Source organism: Triticum urartu, chromosome 1A (genome assembly GCF_056163025.1).
Source record: "Triticum urartu cultivar PI428250 chromosome 1A, HENAU_Tu73, whole genome shotgun sequence".
NCBI classification, from domain to species: Eukaryota; Viridiplantae; Streptophyta; class Magnoliopsida; order Poales; family Poaceae; genus Triticum; species Triticum urartu.
The window spans coordinates 467,319,383-467,327,795 of record NC_141873.1 but is presented as its reverse complement, the minus strand read 5'-3'; positions in this window follow the sequence as shown (position 1 = coordinate 467,327,795).

Below are 8,413 nucleotides of genomic sequence, written 5' to 3'. Positions count from 1 at the left end.
ATCCCTCTGTGCTCGAATGGTGTGATTTGCTCCGGATTGAAGGCCGAAGTAGTTGTAGATGCGATCTCCCGAACATTGTCCGACGGCAGAGTTACGTCATGCTCGTCGTGATTGTGCGGCGCACCTGACATAGGCTCGGATCCGTCGAAGATCAAGTCTTCGCAGATGTCGGCAGTGTATTTTAAGTTTCCGAACCTGACCTAATGGCCAGGGGCGTAGCTCTTGATCTGCTCCAGATAGCCAAGCGAATTGGCCCGCAGTGCGAAGCCGCCGAATACGAAGATCTGTCCGGGGAGGAAAACCTCACCCTGGACCACATCGTTACCGATGATCGAAGGGGCCATCGAGCCTTATGGTGACGGCACAGTGGAACTCCCAATGAAAGCACCAATGGCGGTGTCAAAACTGGCGGATCTCGGGTAGGGGGTCCCGAACTGTGCGTCTAAGGCGGATGGTAACAGGAGGCAGGGGACACGATGTTTACCCAGGTTCGGGCCCTCTTAATGGAGGTAATACCCTATGTCCTGCTTGATTGTTCTTGATGATATGAGTATTACAAGAGTGGATCTACCATGAGGTTGTAGAGGCTAAACCCTAGAAGCTAGCCTATGGTATGATTATATGTTGTCCTACGGACTAAACCCTCCGGTTTATATAGACACCGGAGGGGGCTAGGGTTACACAGAGTCAGTTACAAGGGAGGAGATCTACATATCCGTATTGCCAAGCTTGCCTTCCACGCCAAGGAAAGTCCCATCCGGACATGGGATGAAGTCTTCAATCTTGTATCTTCATAGTCCAACAGTCCGACCGAAGGATATAGTCCGGCTGTCCGGAGACCCCCTAATCCGGACTCCCTCACCATTAAACATCCAAAACAGATAATATAATAGCATGGAACAATAAAAAATTATAGATACGTTGGAGACGTATCAAACATCCCCAAGCTTAATTCTTGCTCGTCCTCAAGTAGGTAAATGATAAAAATAGAATTTTTGACGTGGAATGCTACCTAACATAATTATCAATGTAATTTTCTTTATTGTGGCATGAATGTTCAGATCCGAAAGATTCAAAGTGAAAGTTCAATATTGACATAAAAATAATAATACTTCAAGTATACTAATAAAGTAATCATGTCTTCTCAAAATAACATGGCCAAAGAAAGCTATCCCTACAAAATCATATAGTTTGGCTATGCTCTATCTTCATCACACAAAATATTTAAATCATGCACAACCCAGATGACAAGCCAAGCAATTGTTGCATACTTTTGATGTTCTCAAACTTTTTCAATCTTCACGCAATACATGAGCGTGAGACATGGACATAGCACTATAGGTGGAATAGAATGGTGGTTGTGGAGAAGACAAAAAGGAGAAGATAGTCTCACGTCAACTAGGCGTATCAAGGGGCTATGGAGATGCCCATCAATAGATATCAATGTGAGTGAGTAGGGATTGCCATGCAACGGATGCACTAGAGCTATAAGTGTAAGAAAGCTCAAAGATAAACTAAGTGGGTGTGCATCCAACTTGCTTGCTCACGAAGACCTAGGGCATTTTGAGGAAGCCCATCATTGGAATATACAAGCCACGTTCTATAATGAAAAATTCCCACTAGTATATGAAAGTGACAAAATAGGAGACTCTCTATCATGAAGATCATGGTGCTACTTTGAAGCACAAGTGTGGAAAAAAGGATAGTAGCATTGCCCCTTCTCTCTTTTTCTCTCATTTTTTATTTGGGCCTTTTTTATGGCCTCTTTTTTTTTTCTTTTTTTCGTTCGGAGTCTCATCCCGACTTGTGGGGGAATCATAGTCTTCATAATCCTTTCCTCACATGGGATAATGCTCTAATAATGATGATCATCACACTTTTATTTACTTACAACTTAAGAGTTACAACTCAATACTTAGAACAAAATATGACTCTATGTGAATGCCTTCGGCGGTGTACTGGGATGTGCAATGAATCAAGAGGGACATGTATGAAAAATTATGAACAGTGACTTTGCCACAAATACGATCTCAACTACATGACCATGCAAAGCAATATGACAATGATGGAGCGTGTCATAATAAACGGAACGATGGAAAGTTGCATGGTAGTATATCTCGGACTGGCTATGGAAATGCCATAATAGGTAGGTATGGTGGCTGTTTTGGGGAAGGTAAATGGTGGGTTTATGGTACCGGCGAGAGTTACGCGGTACTAGAGAGGCTAGCAATGGTGGAAGGGTGAGAGTGCGTATAATCCATGGACTCAACATTAGTAATAAAGAACTCACATACTTATTGCAAAAATCTATTAGTTATCGAAACGAAGTAATACGTGCATGCTCCTAGGTGGGTAGATTGGTAGGAAAAGACCATCGCTCATCCCTGGCCGCCACTCATAAGGAAGACAATCAAAAAATAAATCATGTTCCGACTTCATCACATAACGGTTCACCATACGTGCATTCTACGGGAATCACAAACTTTAACACAAGTATCTCTCAAATTCACAACTACTCAACTAGCATGACTCTAATATCATCATCTTCATATCTCAAAACAACCATAAGGAATCAAACTTCTCATAGTATTCAATGCACTTTATATGAAAGGCTTTATTATACCCATCTTGGATGCCTATCATATTAGGACTACTTTTATAGCCAAAGAAAAAATACCATGCTGTTATAAAAGGACTCTCAAAATAATATAAGTGAATCATGAGAGATCAATAATTTCTATAAAATAAAACCACCACCGTGCTCTAAAAAGATATAAATGAAGCAGTAGAGCATAATTATCTAGCTCAAAGGATATAAGTGAAGCACATAGAGTATTCTAATAAATTCCGATTCATGAGTGTCTCTCCCAAAAGGTGTGTACAGCAAGGATGATTGCGGTAAACTAAAAATCAAAGACTCAAATCATACAAGAAGCTCCAAGCAAAACACATATCATGTGGTGAATAAAAATATAGCCTCAAGTAAAGTTACCGATAGACGAAGACGAAAGAGGGGATGCCTTCCGGGGCATCCCCAAGCTTAGGCTTTTGGTTGTCCATGAATTTTACCTTGGGGTGCCTTGGTCATCCCCAAGCTTAGGCTCTTGCCACTCCTTATTCCAAAATCCATCAAATCTTTACCCAAAAACTTGAAAACTTCACAACATAAAACTTCAACAGAAAATCTCATGAGCTCCGTTTGTATAAGAAAATAAACCACCACTTTAAGGTACTTTAATGAACTTATTCTTTATTTATATTGGTGTTAAACCTACTGCATTCCAACTTCTGTATGGTTCATACCCCCCGATACTAGCCATAGATGCGTCAAAATAAGAAAACAACACACGAAAAACAAAATCTGTCAAAAACAGAACAGTCTGTAGCAATCTATAGGTTTCGAATACTTCTGTAACTCCAAAAATACTGAAAAATTAGGAATACTAGGACAATTTGTATATTGATATACTTCAGTTGGAATTGGTATTTTATCACTCTCTGGTAAAACAACAAAAATTATTTTCGTGAGCACATACTTTTTGTTTTCATCAGCAAGATCAAACAACAATCACCCAAGAAGATCCTAAAGGCTTTACTTGGCAAAAACACTAATTAAAACATAAAAAACACAATCATAATAGAGGCTAGATGAATTATTTATTACTAAATAGGAACAAAAATTAAAGAACAAAAATAAAATTGGGTTGCCTCCCAACAAGCACTATCGCTTAACGCCCCTAGCTAGGCATAAAAACAAGAATAGATCTAGGTATTGCCATCTTCTCCCTTTTGGTGATAAAGAGAGAATTTCTTATCTAAGCACTTATCTTTCTATTTTATGAGAGTACGTGGCCATTAATGGTAGAATAAAGATTAAGCACACTACAAAAAATTGCATCCAAGCTAGCCTTCATCTCTTTGATAATTTCATTCTGATAAAAACACAAAAGAGAGGTGGATTCAAACTTTTCACTCATGGGGTGCCCGAATATAGCTTTCATCTTTTCATAGGTATCGATGGCATCGCCCTCAAGAAAACCTTTTTCAAAAATAGAATCCAAAACTTTCTTGAAAGAAGAAGGTAAGCCAACATAAAAACTTTTTAAGTAAATCTCAATTTGATATTGGGCCACATAGCTGGCTCGGATCCTTAATAACCTATCCCAAGCATCTTTCAAAGATTCATCAAGCAGATAACGAAAAATTCCGGGGTCATCTTCATCAAAGTTATTCAAATTCTCATCCCGGTAGGTCTTTCCATAGCATCATTATTTATGAGCTTAGAAAGGACAAAGGGACTATCCAAAGTATTAAAACCTGGGAGAAAACCCTTAGCCCCTTTTGGTTCGGCCATGGCAATAGAAAGGCAAAGGTTTTCGAAAAACGTTTTAGAAGTGGGGGAGAGGAAAATGAGAGTCGAATGGCAAATAATGTAATGTGAGGGAGGCGAGTTTATGATGGGTACTTGGTATGTTTTGACTTGTCATAGATCTCCCTGGCAATGGCGCCAGAAATCCTTCTTGCTACCTCTTGAGCATGCGTTGGTTTTCCCTTGAAGAGGAAAGGGTGATGCAGCAAAGCAGAGTAAGTATTTCCCTCAGTTTTTGAGAACCAAGGTATCAATCCAGTACGAGACAATGCACAAGTCACCTAACACCTGCACAAACAATCAAGAACCTTGCAACCAACGCGATAAAGGGGTTGTCAATCCCTTCACGGTCACTCGCAAAAGTGAGATCTGATAGAGATAGCAAAATAAATATTTTTGGTATTTTCGTCGTATAGATTGGAAAGTAAAGATTGCAAAATAGTAAACAAGATGCGATGTAGATAAAAGAGATGCAATATAATAAGAAAGAGACCCGGGGGCCATAGGTTTCACTAGTGGCTTCTCTCAAGATAGCATGTATTATGGTGGGTGAACAAATTATTGCCGAGCAATTGATAGAAAAGCACATAGTTATGAGAATATCTAGGCAATGATCATGAATATAGGCATCACGTCCGTGTCAAGTAGATCAAAATGATTCTGCATCTACTACCATTACTCCACACATCGACCACTATCCAGCATGCATATAGAGTATTAAGTTCGTAAGAACAGAGTAACACATTAAGCAAGATGACATGATGTAGAGGGATAAACTCAAGCAATATGATATAAACCCCATCTTTTTATCCTTGATGGAAACAATACAATACGTGCCTGGCTGCCCCTACTTTCACTGGGAAAGGACACCGCAAGATTGAACCCAATGCTAAACACTTCTCCCATTGCAAGAAAGATCAATCTAGTAGGACAAACTAAACCGATAATTTGAAGAGACTTGCAAAGATATCAAATCATGCATATAAGAATTCAGAGAAGAACCAAATAATATTCATAGATAATCTGGTTCATAAACCGATAATTCATCAGATCTCGGCAAACACACCGCAAAAGAGTATTACATCAAATAGATCTCCAAGAACATCGAGGAGAACTTTGTATTGAGAATCAAAGAGAGAGAATAAGTCATCTATCTAATAACTATGAACCCGAAGGTCTGTGGTAAACTACTCACGCTTCATCGGAGAGGCTATGGTGTTGATGTAGAAGCCCTCCGTGATCGATTCCCCCTCTGGCAAATCGCCGGAAAAGGCCCCAAGATGGGATCTCACGGGTACAGAAGGTTGCAGTGGTGGAAAAGTGGTTTCGTGGCTCCCTGCGATCGATCTAGGGTATAAGAGTATATATAGGTGAAAGAAGTACGTCGGTGGAGCTACGTGGGGCCCATGAGGGTGGGGAGCACGCCCTCCTGCCTCGTGGTTGCCTCACGGAGTTCCAGACTTCAACTCCAAGTCTTCTGATTTTCTTTCGGTCCAAGAAATATCATCGCAAAGGTTTCATTCTGTTTGGATTCCGGTTGGTATTCCTTTTCTGCGAAACTCTAAAATAGGCAAAAAAACAGAAACTGGCACTGGGCCTCCAGTTAATAGGTTAGTCCCAAAAATAATATAAAAGAGCATATTAAAGCCCATTAAATGTCCAAAATAGAATATATAATAGCATGGAACAATAAAAAATTATAGATACGTTGGAGACGTATCAAGGTCACAAGGGGCAATGATTTGTTTTGGACCAAGAAGCAGAAACTCATCTACCTTGATGTGATCAAGGCCAAGCAGAACATCTATGTGCGAGTACAGTGGATTGACATGCATCCTATGAAGAAGGAAAGCAACCAGGCATATTTTGGTGAGCATGTGGACTTGGTGGAGCAGTTTGGCATTGAGGAGCTAATCACCTTCCACATGGACTTTGACCCAGAGATTGTGGCTCAGTTCTTTGCTTCCGTCCACTTCCACACCGATGATCAGTGGACCATGACTTGGATGACCAATGGGAAGAGGATATCTGCTAAGTGGAAGGAGTTCATGGAGTTGCTACATGTTCGTGATGAGGGGCTCAATGTGCCCGTTGGTGTCCGCCCACATGCCAACCCCAAGTCGGCTAACAAGAACAAGCCTCAAACTTATCTTGTTGAGAAGAAGTTAGCAAATGGCAAGATGATCTGGGTGTTGAACCCATTCCTTGACATCATGCACCGGATCTTCCGCAACACACTCTTTCCTCACATAGGCGACAAGGATAAGGTGCATGCCTATCTTGTGGATATGATGCTCATCCGTGAGAAGGCGCGTCTCCAACACACAACCAATTGATGTCTCTCATATCATGTGGTGTGAGCTGCAGTTTGCTGTGTTCAATAGTAAGGTGCCCATCTATGGACCTTACATGTTTCTCTTGATCTCGAAGACTTGGGAGAAGCTATTTCCGGGTGAAGAGTTTCATGCTCCCGACTGGACTCACCATGAGCCTATCAAGCTACGCATCAAGAGCAAATGGGCTAACACCACTACCCGGGCAGAGGCAAAGGCTGCTAGGATGGATGTGGATGAGGATGAATTTGAGGAGGAGGAGGTGGCTGAGGACAGTTCTGAGGGATACACTCCTCCCTCTTCTGAGCCAACTTGGGCCAAGAAGCTCAAGGCCAAGATGAAGGCTCTTTTCTGCATGCAGGCCAAGAGACAGTACCAGGCTCATGTGAACGCCAAGATGGCTCATCATCGCGACAAGGCTATCATAGGCAAGTTGGCCTTGAGGTCCAGGATGGCTCTGAGGAGAGGATCACTGATGAGGAGCATTGGACCAGACAACACTACTGGTGGACTGAGTCAGAGGAGGAGACTAGAGTTCCATCTACATCCCGTGGTGCTAACGAGTCTGAGGAGGAGGAACATGACTGGTGATGTCGTGGAGTTCTGCCACCACCTGTGTCTCGATGCCAAAGGGTGAGAGAGTGTACAATTTATGAGTCTTGTGCCGAAACTTGTTTTGCTCTGCTTTCGTTCCGTTGAACCTTCGTTAGCTTTGGCTTGTTGGTTTGTGGTTGTGTTTGTGTGAGTCCAGGAGACTATCATATGGTGTAAGACATATGTCCTCAACTTATCTTATGTCTTATCCTATTGTCTAGTATGTTTAGTAGATTATGAGCTTATTATGTCCTATGCCCTTTACTTCATGCTCACTACTTTACCTTGCCTCCATGCTTAGTGTCATTCATTTTGTTGCAAGGATTGCCTTGTTTATAAAATATAGGAGGAGTGTTGATCCTAGTATGTGTGCCATGCAGTCCAAAGCACTTCTCTAAGAGTGCACACATCTAGGGGGAGCTTGTCTATATTTTATAAATGTTGGGTTTGCTTATGTTCATTTTATATCCCTATGTGCAAATCCCGTATTCTCATCAATCCACCAAAAAGGGGGAGATTGTAAGGGCATATTTCTCCCTAAGTGGTTTTGGTGATTGATGACAATGCATTTGTGGACTAATCGTGTGCATTGAGCATTTTAGATATCTCATGTCTAGGCACAAGACGATTCGGTGCCCCTCAGAGCCTATCGAAGACGACATTTCTCTATATTTCTTTTCGGTGGAATTGAGTCATAGGAAAGCCGTACTATTAAGAGGGGGTGCGCTTCGGAAAGGTTAGGGTGGAATCAACACATACACATCTGTTCCTTTGCACCACCTTTCCTTCGCTTCATTGGAGCACCGATTGTTTGCCTTGTCATTGCGAAGATGAAGGCTTCCTAGTGCCACTCTTCTGTGGCACGCGGTAGTACTGCTCAAGGCAGCAGCAGTATCGCAGCTGCCCACGGTAGTACCACCCATGGCAGTGATAGTATCGCGAGTGCGGTAGTACCGCTCCTAGCACGCGGTAGTACCGTGGCCTCTGGCCCAGAACCGTGGCATGCACGGAAGTAGGGGCGGAAGTAAATTTGTACTTCCGCACCCTATGTGATAGTACCGCTCCCTGTGAGTTGTAGTACCGTGCCGGATTTTTGCACAGACCAAAACTCAGGGAA